The sequence below is a fragment of the Acomys minous genome, assembly GCF_964271855.1.
Source record: "Acomys minous genome assembly, chromosome: 11".
Taxonomy (NCBI): domain Eukaryota; kingdom Metazoa; phylum Chordata; class Mammalia; order Rodentia; family Muridae; genus Acomys; species Acomys minous.
The window spans coordinates 46,834,586-46,851,089 of NC_140492.1; the positions used below are offsets into that span (position 1 = coordinate 46,834,586).

The 16,504-nt window shown below is 42.8% G+C and overlaps 1 protein-coding gene across 19 annotated transcripts in view; it reads left to right on the top strand.

Annotated features, from left to right (window-relative positions):
* The window catches only part of PHLDB2 (pleckstrin homology like domain family B member 2), a 217,986-nt gene that overhangs the window by 104,796 nt on the left and 96,686 nt on the right, over window positions 1-16,504 (top strand). Inside the window, exon 1 of one of the 19 annotated variants that reach the window (XM_084801880.1) lies at window positions 15,118-15,511. The exons of 17 other annotated variants lie outside the window; for them this stretch is intronic. The gene's annotated coding sequence lies outside the window, so the exon portion shown is untranslated. Of the gene's footprint in view, window positions 1-15,117; window positions 15,512-15,659; window positions 15,848-16,504 lie in introns of those variants that run through there. One more of the 19 variants, XM_084801879.1, reaches the window with a different exon arrangement.

A 16,504-nucleotide genomic window follows, 5' to 3' on the forward strand; every position in this document is an offset into this window, starting at 1 on the left:
TGGAAGGGGTCACTGGAGAGTTCCATAGCTACAGCAATGAGGTTAGGTTTTCACTACGGATGGACAATTTATACAATTATTCCACAGACAGAGTGTTTTTATCACAGCTGAGTCACAGGAGTGGACATAGAGGGGAGCGTTAGATCCTTATCAGCACAAAGCTAAAAGTTTGTGAAGAGTGAAGGGAAGCAATGAAATAACTAAAACCTTTAATTTGTGGTATTGAGATGAGAAGATTCATTTAGGGAATTATCATTCCAGTGTTTGGCTGCCTCTACCTCCTGAGTCTTGACACACAACCATAAGCTGGAGTTTCAAGAAATGAATCACTGGGCCTTAAAGATGACTTAGTGGGTAAAGGTATCTGCTGAGAAGCCAGAAGATTATGTCTGCATGCATACATACGTACATACACATACACAAACAGAGAGAGACAGAAAGAGAGAGAGATGCAACATTTAAATATTTGTATTATGTATTTGGGTGTTTTACTTGTACATGTGTCTGTGCACCTTATGATGCCTGATGTCTGAGGTCAGAAGAGGGTTCAGGTCCCCTAGAACTGGAGTTGTGAACCGCCATGTGTTATGGGAAACAAACCTTGGTCATCCGAAATGATAACAAGTGCTCCTAACATTGAACCATCTCTCCAGCTCTGATATATGTAATTTTAAAGACAAACAAACAACAAACAGACTTGAGTAATTCCTTCAAGAGACCCTGCACTCATTCACATCTGAGATCAAAAGCACAGAATCTTAGGTTTGACATTTTCAGTCTTTTTTTTTTCCCCAACCCATGTGATAGGTATAATGGAATGAGTGAGATGAAAGTTATATACATGTAAATGCAGGCTTATGGGGAGCAGTGGAGGACGGAGGGAGAGAGAAAGAGGCGTGCACAGAGAGAGAAGGGAGGGGAAGGAGGAGAAGAGCGAGGTGGGAGGGAAGGAGAAAGGAGGAACCAAAATATCTGGATTATATACTGAAGAACTTCTGGGAATAGGGAAGTCCCACCCCTGGGCTGGAGAGTCCAGGGCAGAGGGCAGGGTATGCCCCCTATGCCCTACAGAGTCTCTTTTCTACAGAGGGTAGGGCCTAACACCATGGATCTTTGCTTCTCTTTCTGATTCTTATGTCTTCCCCAGCTTTGTTGAGCTTTCCACCCCACACCTACTGTCCACCCATCCCCAGACCAGATGAGGCTCCCTGGCCTCTTCCCTCTTGTGGTTATCATAGCTATCTCATGCAGTGGGAGTCAAAACAACAAGTGATCAATGAAGGAAGTGAGATGAAGAGAAGAGTTCTGCCGACAGATGCTTGTAAAGCTGAGAAGTGTAGGTTGGTGATAGAGCGCTTGCCTACTATGTGAGAGGCCCAAAGCTGGCCCCAGGGCTGCTCAACAGACAAACGGACTAATGAAAATAACTGGTGGAAGTGATGAGATTCGACCACGGATTGTTACCGAGGATGAGGGAGGCTGAAGACTACAGACAGTTTCCAGACTGGGGAGTTGGGTGACTGGATGTGGGGCTGATCTTCCATTAATTGCAGAACGCAATAAAGAAGGAGGACTGAATGGGCGTCGGGGAAGGCGATGATTGTCTGCACATGTGTGGTCCACTATGCTCAAGTGATGCCTCCCTGTTGGTGTGCTGTGCATGACCCCCACGCTTCTCCACCGGTACCCATGCCATCCTTTCTCATACTGAGGACTGTGAGATTGCAGTGGGAGAGAAGGGATTGATACCTCCAATAGACCACAGTGCTCCGCCGTTTGCAAAGTCCCCAAAGAGTTTGCAAGAAATGCTAAAGGCCCGTGAAAGCTACACCTTTCTTTTGGGAAGTCATTGTCAGTGAATTAATCGTCGTGGGTCATGTCGTACTCCATGGACATGGGCCCCTCAGAACTGCCTTTTAAGAAATTTTCCACATGGACAGTCACTTTGATAACTTTTGGATGTGGGACCACAGCAGCTTTCTGTAGCGAGAAAACACTGGCACTAAGACCCTGTGCACTAACACCCAGCACCCTTGGGGGTATAATGTGATTTTCCTCCAACTTTAGCTGTAGAGGGTAAAGAGGCAATAGAGAAGATCCTCAGACCCTGTCTAGGATTTGTATGTTTGTTTGTTTGTTTGTTTTAGAGGAAATAGATCCCCAGAAAACTCTCTTCATAACCCTGGTGTAGAAAAGAAATTCACTCTTTAGACATATTGATATATGCTTCTTGTGAACAGTGGATTTATTTAAATGTCTGTAACTTTCCTCTTATGTTTTATTAAGTTGTTAATCTTCTGGCAATGGTAATTCTATTATTAACCCTGAAGGTGCAGTTTATTCCTATAATGGTTCTAAAATTCTGGAGATGTCTCTTGGTTGGTGTATTCAGTTTTATGGGCTGTTTTGTTTTATGAGACAAGGTCTCACTGTGCCACCCAGGTTGACAGAGAACTCACGATGCCCTTAGTCTCCTGAATGGCGGGATTCGTTTTGTGCCTCCATGACAGGCTTTCTAGAAATTATGTCACTCTTATAAATATAATATTGATACCTAAGGAATCAATCTCCTGGAAATCAGAAATAGGAGACTGCCATTACCAAAGGCTTTAGCTCATTTATGTTTTAAGTGTGCATGTGTGTGTGGTATCATTTGAACATAATAAATGTATTTCTGTCATCCTTTTCAGGCATATTTGTAGCTTACAGAAACTCTTGTTCTTGAGAATAGTTAGAAATTCAAGTAAATCTAAAGATATGGTACCAGTCATAGACATAGTTGTCAGTATCAAAATTAGTTTTTTAATCCATTGACATATAGTGGGCACTAAACTTAATATTTAGTCAGAGCTAGGGGCCATATCATGATATTTTAATTGGCTGTCACTCTCAGTCCCTTGAGAAAAACAATGAAAGTATCCTTGTAAAGTGGGACACTTGAAAATGGTCAAGCAAGCAGGTCTAGCCTCTGGGGACACAGTTGGTTATATCACTAAATTTCCAACCAAACTGTCTTAGTTATGGTTTCTATTGTTGCAAAGAGCCATCATGACCATGGCAACTGTTATAAAGGAAAACATTTAATTGGGGCTGGATTATAGCTTCAGAAGTTTAGTCCATTATCATTGTGGTGGGAAGCATGACAGCAAGTAGGTGGACATGGTGCTAGAGAGTTCTATATCTGGATCCATAGGCAGCAGGAAAAGAGAGTGACACTGGGCCTGGCTTGAGCATTCGAAACCTTAAAGTCCACCCCCCAGTGACACACTTCCTCCAACAAGGCCACACCTACTCCAACAAGACTACATGTCCTAATAAATAGTGCTACTCTTTATAGGCCTACGGGGGCCATTTTCATTCAAACCACCACACCAACACTTGACCCAACAACTAAATCATACCTGTTTCATGCATAGTTCTGTAAGAACTTTTATAATCTCTGACTGTGGAGATTTAGAACTTTTGGAATCTCAGTGTAACATGAGAAAAAATAAGATGACAGTGAAAAGTGGGAGAGACTGCAGTGTCCAAAGTGGACATCTGAGAATGTTCAGTTGAGCATCTTTGACAAGGGATACAGCTCCGACTTAACACAGGTGATAACCTCTCTAGGGACTTACTGGAATATAAGTGGTGTAGCTGGAACTTATCTTTCTCTTGCATCCTCTTTCTGTATAATCAGGATCTACTTCCTACTGTCACTGTTTCTGTGTTTGTCAGGCAAGGGAAAGCTCAGACCAACTTAGAGAAAGGAAATGATATAATTAAAATGGTATTAGATATGAAGTCTGACATTCAATTCTATGTCTCCCCAAGCCCCACTCCCAAATCTGAACCCAGTTTTTTTATTTTTTACCTTCTCCTCCCTCCTCAAGTTCTTCCTTCTCTGAAGGCTGTTACCCACGATACCCCAAACCTCCCTGAGACCTACTGTCTTCCTGGATTGCTTCCACCATACTTTATGTCTAGAAAAAAGTCCTTTTACTGTAATATGAAGGTCAATAGATATGTTCTTTTATAAATTCATTGATCACAGAAATTCCCTTTATATTCATTTATGTCATGTTTTAGGAACTATATGTGTTAAAGTACAGCACCATGCTATAGTTATACGCTGGTCAGTAAAACCCCTCCGAAGAGCCATGTCATCATCTGCACATCTGTGCACACTGAACAGAATGAACACAGAGGTGCTCTGGGAAGTTGACTTTATTTTGAAAATGTTTTATGTTCTGAACCCTGGTCCCCTCTTTGGAGCTATCAGAAGTCTCTAGTACATTACACGTATTGTTGCTGATGAACTTGAAACCATAGTGTATAACTGGACAGATGGTGAAAAGTTGGATGGAAGGAAGAATAAAGACCATTAGAGAGGAGTGAATCTGTGCTCCCCGCAATAGCAAAGAACACAGAGCTGTTATTTCCTGTAATAAAAAAAAATAACACAGGAAAGCCCACATCTTTGTTTTAAGCCCTCCATGCATGAAAAGTGATTAAGATTAGAGAACTGAGCCAGAATAAATGCAGCTGGAACACATTAATAGGTAGAACACACGCATGTACAAGTGCACACATGTACATGCTAGCATGTGTATACACACACACACACACACACACACGGGGGTGGGAGAGAGAGAGAGAGAGAGAGAGAGAGAGAGAGAGAGAGAGAGAGAGAGAGAGAGAGAGAGAGAGAGAAAGAGAGAATTTTTTTCCTGCCTGACTACAACATATGCTCACAGGGGAAAAAAAAATGAGATCAAGACACAAAAACACTTTGATGCACAAATTCATCAGAGCAAATGGATTCAGACCTTTGTTTTAATTAGAAAACAAACCTTGTAATTGCTTAAACTTAAAACACCGCATTGGGGATAATTATCTGATGTACAAAAGAGATTAAAAATGAGGCATTTGTCTTTCTTTGCCCCTGGGAGGTTAAACTGACTTCTATTTCAATTTTGTTTCTTTTCTTTTTCTTTTTTTTTTTGGTGTTAACCTAAGTAACTAATATGTTATTTATAGTGTATCAATTTAAGTATGTATTTGAGAACACAGGATTAACAATTTAAATATCCAATAAGGTAATTCGAATAATAAAAAGACATCAAAGACACAGAAAAGAAAGAAGAGGTAAGAAAAATCTTTATTTTTATTATAGAATAATTTGATAGAAGTTTGCCTGTGGCCTTCCTGGTAACCAAAATAGGAAAATAACATGGGTTTACATAGTTCTCCTTAACAGATTACAATCCCATGTGAAAATAGATGACAGATTTTCTAAGAAATGAAAGTACATACTTTTTTTTTAAAGACAGAGAGCAACTGCCCTGCCACTAAGTTCTAAAAGGAAAATATGATATGGCACCCAGCTTGCCTAAGACAATATCCACCATGGTGGTCAGTCGTACAGAGTACTAAGATGGCTAGAAACTTCATCTGAATGCTTCCTTTGTGCCATCTACCTTCTGTGGGAAAACAAACAAACACACACACAAACAAACAAGCCTGATTCTGATATAACTATCTTAGTTCATAGTATGAATTTATCAGGACAGCGATTTATTTCCCCCTGCAGGTAAACAATGCATTCAAATTGCTTGGCTAGGGGTGAGTCAGGGTTTAACCCTATGTCTGGCTGCCTCTAAATCAACTGTCTCTCTAAGGCACGATGAAGAGAAGAGCTTCATGATTTTTCAGATAGTTGTGATATTAACGAAAACAGCAGTGCAGACCATTGCTGCAAGTGCCGGAGAATAATTAAAGGCTGTAAAGATTTGCTAGCTGTCCCTTCAGAGAAAGGAAGAGGTACACTCATTCAAAAGATAAAGCTTCGATTCGATATAAATAATCTTCCTAAGTAACAAGGAACAATGGCAAAAGAACTCCAAGCATTTCAAAGTGGCTCGTAAGTCTGTAATGCCAGCACTGGAGGGCTGGGGCAGGAGAAACGTGAATTTGAAGACTTTCAGAACTACATGAGATTATGTCAATAACAATAATATAAATTCTAAATGGGATAGCCCATATGTAATTGTTCTTAATGATTATTTTTGAGAACTTCATACAATTACATATTATTTCCAATTACTTATTACATATAATGTATATTATATATGTGTGTCTTGTGTGTACATAGGTACATCAGGTCTGTAGTGTCTGCGAGACACTGTTTATTGGATTCACCCACCAGCTCTGCTTCTTACAACATATTTATGACTCTCTTCACATTGTTCATTTGTAAGTCTTTGTGTTAATTATTGTCTGCGGTATCAACAAGCTTCTTGGATGAGCTTTGAGTGATGCCCTGGTTTATAGGCATAGCAATATGTCATTAGGAGTCACTTTAATGCGATGTTCATTTAGTAGAATAATAGTAATTGGTTTCCCCTTGGGGTCCATGACCTGTCTAGACTCAGATTTTTGGCCTCATTAACTGTGGCTGGTATCATTTCCATTTCAGGAAGCAGGCCTTAAATCCAATCAAACAGTGGTTAGCTGCCCTCATAACATGTGCACTGCTCTTACAATTGTGCGTATATCTTTCATAGTGATCCTTAAGGATGGTAACAATTCCCATGTGAAAATAGACTACAGCTTTTTTAAGAAAGGAAAAGGCAAGATACTGTTGTGGCTCACAGGGTCTGTAGTTGGGTGGAACTGATGATTCCTCCAGTAGGAGGCCACCTACTGTAGTGGTATGCTGTAGTATGGCCACCATAGACTCATGCCTTTGAATGCTTGGCCTATAGCGAGTGACACTATAAGGAGATGTGGCCTTGTTGGAGGAAGCATGTCACTGTGGGGCACGGGCTTTGAGGTCTCCTATGTTCAAGCTATGCCAGTGTGACACACAGTCTCCGTCTGCTGCCTTAAGAGGTAGAGCTCTCAGCTCCTCCAGCACCATGAAACTGTAAGCCAGCCCCAATTAAATGTTGCCTTTTATAAGAGCTGCCATGGTCATGGTGCCCATTAAGAGCAATAAACCCCTAACTAAGGCACATGTGTGGCACCTTCCCGCTCTATGATCAATAATGAGTAGGGGGTGAAGCTTCTGGCAGAACACCAGCTTGATTTCTCCATGCTCTATGCTCTCAGTGTGTGGTGTTTTCAGCAGTAGGGTCTAACCATCAGGCTGCGAGGGATAGCCAGTAGTATTGACAATAGTCTTTAATATCTGTCAGGCCAATAACCCAAAAGGATGTAACTGGGGCCTTTCTTTATATGATGTCTAGTTGGACTATTGTCTTCCCTATTATACAGTGACTACACATTCCCTTTACATATGTGTTCTGGAAAACTTTTACAGTAGGAGGCTTCTTACAAAGCCTTTAGTATTGGTTATTCCTCCCATAGTTCCTCTTCTACCTTTCTTTCCCACTCCCCATTCATTTAATCCTGTTGTTTTGTTTTCCCCTTTATCCCTTTACGTTCTATTTCCCTCACTCTGAGAGACCCACTCCTCCTCACCTCTGATCTTTAAAAAGCTACCTAACCTCTGTGGGATAGTCTAAACAAAACACACATCTAAAGCATGAAGCTAACAGCTACATGAAAAAGAAAACATGCATTGCTTATCTTTCTGGATCCAGGTCACCTCAATTAGGCTAATTGTTTCCAGAATTATTCGTTTATCTGAAAATTTCATAATTTTATTTTTATTAACACCTAAATAATTTCATTGTGTAAATGTACCACATTTTCGTTACCCATATATCAGTGGTTAGACACCTAGGGTAAATCAGCTTTCAGCTTTTTGAGGAATCTCCTCATTGTAGAGGGCTTTTAATCCTGAAACATGTCTACTCTGGCTGGAATACAGGCACACCCTTAGCACACACCTTTAATTCCTCCAGCTAGAATACAGACCTGCTCTTAAGTGCACACTTCTAACCCCAAACAATGAAGGTGAAGTTAGTTTGTAGAAGGAAGAGGCTACGTTTGGAAGTGATGTCTAGTTGAGGGGCAGATACTGCATCGACTTTTGCGATGACTATACCAGTCCCTGATGCACTCCCATCAGGAACAAATATGTGTTGCCTTTTCCCTGCATCCTCAGTAACATGTGCTGTCATTTGTTTTATGATCTTGGCCATTCTGACTAGGATAAGATGAAATCTCAGTGTAGCTTTAACTTGTGTTTCCCTGATGGCTGAGGATGTTCAATATCTTTAAATTTTTCCTCAGTCTTTTGTACGTCATCTTTTGGAAGCTTCCTGTTTGGATCTTAGCCCATTTTTAAATTGGGTTATTTGTTTTCTTGTTGTTCAGGGTTTTTGTTTTGTTTTGTTGTTGTTGGTTTTTTTTTTTTTTCACTTCTTTATATATTGTTCATATTAACCTTTTGTCAAATGTACAGTTGCTACTGTAGGCTGCCTCTTTGCTTGAATGCCCTGTCCTGTGCTATACAGAAGGGTTTCAGTTTCATAAACTCCCATTTATTAGTTGTTGGTCTTAAAATCTGCGTATCAGGATCCTGTTAACAAATCTTTTTACATGTCGATGAGTTTACCATATTTCTTTTCCATAAGATTCATGCTCTCAGGTCTTATGTTGAGGACTTTGGTCATTTGTAGTTGATTTTCTTGTAGGGTGATATATTAGATCGATTTGCATTCTTTTACGTGAAGAAATCTAGTTTGACCAGACACCATTTGTTGAAGATGCTATCATTTCTCCAATGTAATTTTTGGCTTCTTCATCAAAAATCAGATGTTCATGGGTGTGTAAACTTATGTCCAGGTCTTTAGTTCTATTTCTTTAATCAACGTGTCTGTCTTTATGCCGTACTTTTATAATGCCCAAGTCCTGAGACCCCCTCCCCAAAGACTACCAGGAATGCAAATCACACAAGTTCTCATTAATAATCAAGCTCAGAGCCTGGACCGTTAACCCCCTCATAAGTAGGGAAAATGGTAGCCCCTAGTGCTACAGAAACAGGGTTTTTGGGCATGGGGGCAGGGTATGTTCCAAGCCGTTTCCAAGCAAGCCTTGCTGTTACATGATAGGTTAGAGAGGTACGGGGATTAACATCCCTTTAAGATGATTGGCTGGGGGAAGGACCAGACTTCAAGGGGAGATTTTTCATTTGTTCTGGTCACTGTGACCGATAGCTCTGATTGGTTGGTACTGGGTGCCAGCTCCTAGGAATGGTTGCTAGCTGCAAGTTTGAAACTCATGAGGAACTCCAGGTCTCTCTCTCTCTCTCTCTCTCTCTCTCTCTCTCTCTCTCTCTCTCTCTCTCTCTCTCTCTCTCTCTCTCTCTGTGTGTGTGTGTGTGTGTGTGTCTGAGGTTCTCAAGTCTTTGACACAAAATCTCTACACTTTCTTTATTACTATAGATTTTTAAGTAGCTTACAATCATGAATGGTGATACTTCCAGCTGATCTTTATTTTCAGAATTATTTAGCTGGTGTGTGTGTTGGGGGGGTGTGTGTAATAAAACTACTTTTCCTCAATTGAGAAGTTGAAGAACAGTCAAATAAGAAGAAATTTATTATAATCAGTTTGAGCCCGGAGAGATAAATAACAAAGGAAGGGCCTCTGTGCAGTTTGCAGCACAGTATCCTAAATAGACAATTAGAAATGCCAGAGACTAGAAGATATAGCTCTGACTTGTGATTAAGGAGGGAACTTTATTTAAAAGAACCCAGGTCAGGAAAGTAGCTCAGTTGGTAAAGTGCCTGCCGTGCACAAGGCCTGGGGTTCAATCCCCAGCATCTCACAAACTGGCTATAATGGGGACTGCAATCCCAACATTCAGAAGATGGAGACAAGAGGATTAGAAGTTCAAGACTAGTCACAGTTACACAGCCTAAATTGTTTAAAATAAATAAGTAAATATAAAATAAAATAGGACCTAGGAAATGAAAAAATAAAAGGCGAGAGCTTAGGTCTGTCTATCATTCAGTCTCTTTTTACAACATCATAATTAAAAAGAAATATGATACTACTGCTAGTACTAGTTATTTATCAAGTGACCCCTCCCCCAAGTGTTAAGACATTAAAGGTCTGGTTTTAACTTTTAGTTTACCACTTGTCCCTTTGGAGTGGACTTCCATTGTCTTCAGGCCGCTCTGATATTACAGAACCAAGGGGAAGCCACACTGACTCATCAGGAGAAGCTCTGCTGCATTTAGTAACTTTAAAAATCACATAAAATAAGTGTTTTCTGATAGCCCCTTTCTCTATCTTCCAAACCCTGGAGTGTGGTTCACTTAAATTTGAATAAAATGACCCCTTGACCTTTGAGGAATGTACTTACACTCAGAGACAGCAGGATGGTGGACGTGAGTTAGTGTCTACTGATTAGGAATTAGTCATGATGCAGACATTCCTCTGATAGTATTCATACTAGAGAAGAGATGAGGTATACTGTAGCATTGACGGGTGTGAGTACTTTACAATCCTGCTGCCGGCACGCAAAGTCTGACTCTAGCAGTTGAAATGCTGAGGTGAATCTGGTTTCTCTGTGCCTCCTTTTCTCACTTAGAGTGTGAACACAGTAAAATAATTAAACACCATCAGGAATTTAGAAGAATGATCCATACAGTAATTGCTGAGTTTCTTCTTCTTCTTCTTCTTCTTCTTCTTCTTCTTCTTCTTCTTCTTCTTCTTCTCCTCCTCCTCCTCCTCCTCCTCCTCCTCCTCCTCCTTCTTTTTCTTCTTCTGTGTGTGTGTTTCTTTTTTTTGATTTTTCAAAAAGGGTTTCTTTGTGTAGCCCTGGCTGACTCACTTTGTAAACCAGGCTAGCCTTGAACTCAAACATCAGCCTGCCTTTGCCTCTTAAGTGCTGGGACTAAAGGTGTGCATCACCATGCCTGGCATAGTTAATGCTGTTTTTAATAAATATTAGTGGGGGAATTTTGTTTTGTTTCATTTTGTTTGTTTTGTTTTTGTTGTTTTGAGACAGTTTTTCTGTGTAGTCTTGGCTGCCCTAGACTCACTTTGTAGGCCAGGCTGGCTTGGAACTCACAGCGATCTGCTTGCCTCTGCCTCCCAAGTGCTGGGATTAAAAGCATGCACCACAGTGATGGGGTTTTTTAGTCATGAATATTAGCAATTTAAATATAGCCTGTTTATGTATATTGTGCTAGTGCAAATATTCCTTAGAGAACAATTATCTAGGTCCAGTATAATGTTTGCCATATTTCAGTCAGGGATATATCTGTAAGCATTGGGTCAGAGCCATTATTCCCCCATGCATGTGAAATCTGTGTCAGACAGCATTCCAGTGTTAGTGATATAGCATGGGGGAAAAAACAGATAAAAAAAATCTGTCTGTCTAGAACTCCCTTTCTGTGAGGCAATGAAGATGCTACCATAATTTAGAAGTGCACTTTGTTGTTTCTGTATCTTATATCTAGAGATCTTAGGTATTGTCCAAAAGCTTTTTTTTGGAAGCTTGGTCCTCACTTTACCAAACTGTTAGGAAATGAAAACTCTAACAAAGTAAAACCCTAAGCTCAATACAATGGATCATGCATTTAATCTCAGCATTCTGAAGGCAAAGGCAGGGAGATCTCTGAGTTCAGATCAGCTTGGTTTACACAGCAAGTCCTAGGCCAGCCAGTGAGATGCCGAAACAATGTTTTAATGTCTTTTTTTTTTTTAAGTGATCAGGGCACGATGACACACATCTTTGGTCCTAGCACTCAGGAAGCGGAGGCAGGAGAATCTCTGTGAGTTTGAGGTCACCATGACAGTGAGGCTTACACAGAGAAACCCTGTTTTGAAAAACAAAAATTCAAACCAACCAACCAACCAAAACAGTGGAAGGTAGATAAAGGTCACTGAAAAGCTAGGAAAGTCATCCACAAGCTCCACCCTCTTCTTCCCTGGAAATGAAATAGGCATGTCTGCTCTTCTACATGGGTGTGCTGCCTTATCACGGACCCAAAGCAGCAGAGGTGTCAATTATTGGCTGAAACCTCCAAAGCTGTGAGCCTAAAATACATTTTCTCTTTGTGAGTTTAATCTCAGATATTTGTTACAGTAATGGAAAGACGCCATTACAATTACTAAATGAAGAGAATGTATTGGTGCGGCAAGTTTATCAGCAAAGGCCTGAAGGACACAGTTAAGTGTGAGCAAAGAAAGCGAGGGGTCAAGCTGTACAGATGAATGCCTGGTGAAGAGCGGGGAGCACGGGACTGAGAGCTAGCTAGCTCAGAGCTCCACGCCTCCAGGAATCTAATGCAGAGGCTGAGGAGAATAGGGTTTCAAGAACTGAGTGGGTGAAGCAGGAGGTAATGCTAGAGAAGCGTAGGCCAGCAATGTCCCTTCTAGGCCACCGTACGAGCTTTGGCTTTTGCTTTGAATAGGTCCACAGCAGAATTGTAAGGAAAGGAGTAGTTAGTGTTGCCTAGTGTTTTACACTGATCACTCTGTTGATAATGTGCCATAAGAGAGCAAAAACAGCAACAGAGCAAGGGTAAAGTCAAGACAGTATTGCAGATGAAATTGAGCTGAGATTAACAGTAAGGTAGTGAGCAGTTGGATTCTGTATTTATTTTAGAAAGAGCAGCAAAGACTTCCCGATGGAATGGAGAGAGATGAAGTTGCAGAATGAGGCTTTAGACCTGATACGGGGAAAACTTCAGTTGCAAATGAGTGGTTGGAAGCAGAGGAGAGCATTTCAGGGAATCGGCATTGCAGATGGTAAACAGGAGGTCAGTAGGCATCCACCTGGGCAGCTGCAAGGGGGCGTGGGACTCAGGGGGCTGGGTTGGGCTAGAGGCGAACTTTGTGAGTAGCCATCACGCATCACACACCCATCAACACAGGATGGGATTTAGTTCTGTGGGGCAGAAAGACAGCACTAATGGAAGCAGTAGCTTGCAAATAGGTTTTTTAAAAACTCTGTAATCCCATCACTCAGGGAGGCAGAGGCAGGTGGGTCTCTGTGTGTGCGAGACCAGCCTGGTCTACAGAGTGAGTCCAGGACAGCCAAGGCTATGCAGAGAAACCATGTGCAAGGAAAAAAAAAATCTGGGCCTTGGATTCTCAGTGCTTAGGCCAAAGCAAACAAGAAGACAGAAAGGGGCTGGAGGTCAGGTGGTAATTGCTGCTGAAGAGTGGCATGTGCCTGCTGCACTCAGTGCTGAGAAGCTAGGCATTGAGCATGCTAACACTGAGCTACGTGGCCACCTCTTAGTTCTGCCACATCCTTCCCACTCCCATCCCCACCTGAAAAACCTATTCTAGTTCCTTCTCCCAAGGAGGCTCAACCCATGCATTCCCCTGCCTAGAGTCCTCCTCTTTTCTGAGCCTTTCTGGGTCTGTGGATTGTAGCTTGACTATCATTTATTTAACAGCTAGTATCCACTTAAAAGTAGATACACACCATATTTATCTTTCTGGGTTTGGGTTACCTCACTCAGGATGATTTTTTTTTTCTAGTAGCATTCATTTGCCTTCAAATTTCATGATGCCATTTGGGAAAAAAAAAGCTGAATAATACTCCGTTGTGTAAATGTACCACATTTTCTGTATCCACTCTTTGCTTGAGGAGCATCTAGATTGTTTCCAGTTTCTGGCTATTATGAGTAAAGCTGCAGTGAACATTATTGAGCAAGTGTCCTTGTGAAAGGACATATATCCTTTGGGTATATGTCCAAGAATGGTATAGCTGCATCTTGAGGTAGATTGCGTCCTAATTTTCTGAGGCACCACCATATTGATTTCCATAGTCAGCCCTTTGTGGGCTTTTGTTTGTTTGTTTGTTTGTTTGTTTGTTTGTTTTTGGTGAGATTTTGTTTCTTTGTTTCTTTGTTCCTTTTGCTTTGCTTTGTTTTGTTTTTGAGTCAATCTTTACTACAAATCTCAGGCTGGTCCCAACTTGCTATGGGACCCAAGGTCAACTAGAGCTCTCTTGATCCTCCCGCATCATCCTCTCCAATGCTGGTACCATGTCATGCGCCACCACAGCGGGGAAGAGGCAATCCTTCAGTTGCGTAACTTAAGCTCAGGGGAACAGAGTAAAGGCAACGTTTGACTGAAATAAATGCGAAGGTAGAAAGTGGAGACAGTTTTTCTTAACAATTCTTGAATGGCGTCTTGCTATGGTTAAGCGAGTAAGTGAATGGAGCGGTAAGCGGAGTCAGGCGTGTCTTTACTTTCACTGAGATAGGATAAATGCTTTTAAGGTGATGGAGATGAGGGGGAAAGGATAGTGTGTAAGTCCTGTGGATTTATTGCTGTGGGGTAACTCCTACTGGGGTGGTGGGTGGAGAATACTCTAAAACTCAAAGCATTCTTCTAGATGAGAGGCTGTCACAGAAATCAGAAGTCAAACTTTAGGGGCTGGAGACGTTGTTAGGCAGCTAAGAGGCATACAGGATTCAAGCTTGGCTGTCAAACCCCAGGAGGAGTGGCTCACAACCATTTCTGCCTTTCCTGTCTTACCTGTCTTCACGTGCATGTACGTGCACAAAAACATACAGAGGAATAAATAGTAAACACACACACACACACACACACACACACACACACACACATATATAATTTTAAAAGTCAAACCTTTGCTTACACAAATGAGACATTTTAATCAAGCATGTTGTTAGTGAGTGTACTCAGCAGGCATTCTGCATAGAGGAAGCAGAGGCACCTGCACAGGTACCCCCGTTGCTATGCTACAGCCATGAAGACATCCTCGGTTGTAGCTACAATAACTTGCCCAGGCCATGTTGTTATTAATTAAAGAGCTTAAGGGTACGTGAGCTTTCTTTGTGTTGTGAGTTCCTATAGGATTTTCCTTCCATCGACTTAACCCCACTAGGCTAGAACTTTGCAGAAAGCCACTCTGCACGTGTCAAGACTGTCCAACTGTGTCCTTAGTCAGTTTCGTAGCCTCCCAGGGAAGCAATGCTGAAAGAAGTTCACATTAGTATTGTTTTCACTAGTTATGTTAAATATGCTGGGGAACACAGAACTGCTTATGAGACACCATTCCGAGAGGCTATCAGTATCTGGGAGTTTTAAATCCGCATGACTTCAGCCCTGATCCTAGGCGGTTCCATTTGCCATTTGGCAGAGCTGCTTTTCTGACGCATCAGGTAAATCTGCCCTGGGGAGAACAGTGTGTGGCAGAGGTGCGGTCACCTGGAGTTTCCCACAGCAGAAACTTCAACAAGGGAGGAAATCACCACCCGAGGACGTGTGTTCTCTAGTCCCATTTCCACCTTATTAAAAAAAAATCCAATCACGAAGGTGTCTAGTATATTGCTGCGAACGCAGCTTTGAGAAAGTGGAGCCTAGTTTTGTGAGGAGCCAGGTTACTCTAGCAGCAGTAAAAAGCAGCTGCAATTTAGCTGCCTAGGAGCCGGAAGGCTCCAGGACTTCCCAGCTGGAACTCCAAGGGCCGCAGCAGCCTTGCTTCGAAAAGGGGTCGGGACCGGGACGGAGCTTCGAGGACTCCACCACCGCGGCTCGAGGGGCGCTGCTGAGTGGGGCACTGAATAAGCAGTGCCTCTGCCTTCAGTAGCCGCGGGCACTCGGCCGCCTTGTCATCCAGGTGAGTAGGGGGCTACAGAGGACCTGGAGGAATCCGCTGCGTTACCTTTGCGCACCCTGGCGTTTCTTAGGAGACACTGTCTTCCCCCGTAGCTGAATTGGTAGCCGCCGGTCGCGCTGCGGAGGTCGGGGGCGGAGAGGAGGCGGTGGCCGCCCCCACCGGGAGGGGCGCCCAGAGCGCGCGACTGCAGGGACTAGCTGAGGCGCGGTGGCGACTGCGGCGGGCGGCAGTGGAGACCAAGACTGGGACCCTAGGGAAGGAGGGCGGGAGCAAGGGACAGGCCCAAAGTCAGCGGGACCCGTGGAGAGAGTTGCAGTTCCAGAGAAAGATGAACTGGTGAGTGGGCGTCCTGGGCGCAGATTTTCTTTGCTTCTTTTGCAAGGCTGCAGGGACAAAAGCTCGGGTAGGGGTCGGTAGAGCCGAATCATACTGCCCTAAGGGTACTCTGTCCCCCCATTGTGCATGACGTTGTGGGGTGGAGACATCATGGGGAAGGGGGTGTCCAGTAGGGGTGATGCTTCCATAGTGTGTCGAAAATCAGGATTTAATTAAGGGTCCCGAAAGCAACTTTTGCGGAAACTCTGGATTGCTTAGGCAGAGGTCTGGGACGAGAAGGTCCACAGCTGGATCATGAGGAGTACCGGACTCTGAAATAGGTTTCTAGCTGTACTTTGTTAAATAGGCTTCTAGCTGTACTTTGTTTCTAGACTGAGGCTGCAGGGTGAGCCTCCGGACTGAGGTTCTCACCAGGAGCCCCGTAACTGCCATTCAGCTATGTTTTCCCTAAACGCTGATGATATGGGGAGTCTCTTCGTCTGTAGTGATGGCAGCTGCAAGTCCGGGGTAGCATTTTGACCCCCGATTTCACCAGCTCCCTGCGCGGCGGCGGCGCGGAGTAGCTGCACTGTTCTTTGATGCCCTCAGTAACTTTGCCCTAGCCAGCAGCACTTGAAGCAAGGAGGAGGACTTAGCTAAACTCCCGCTACCTCCAGG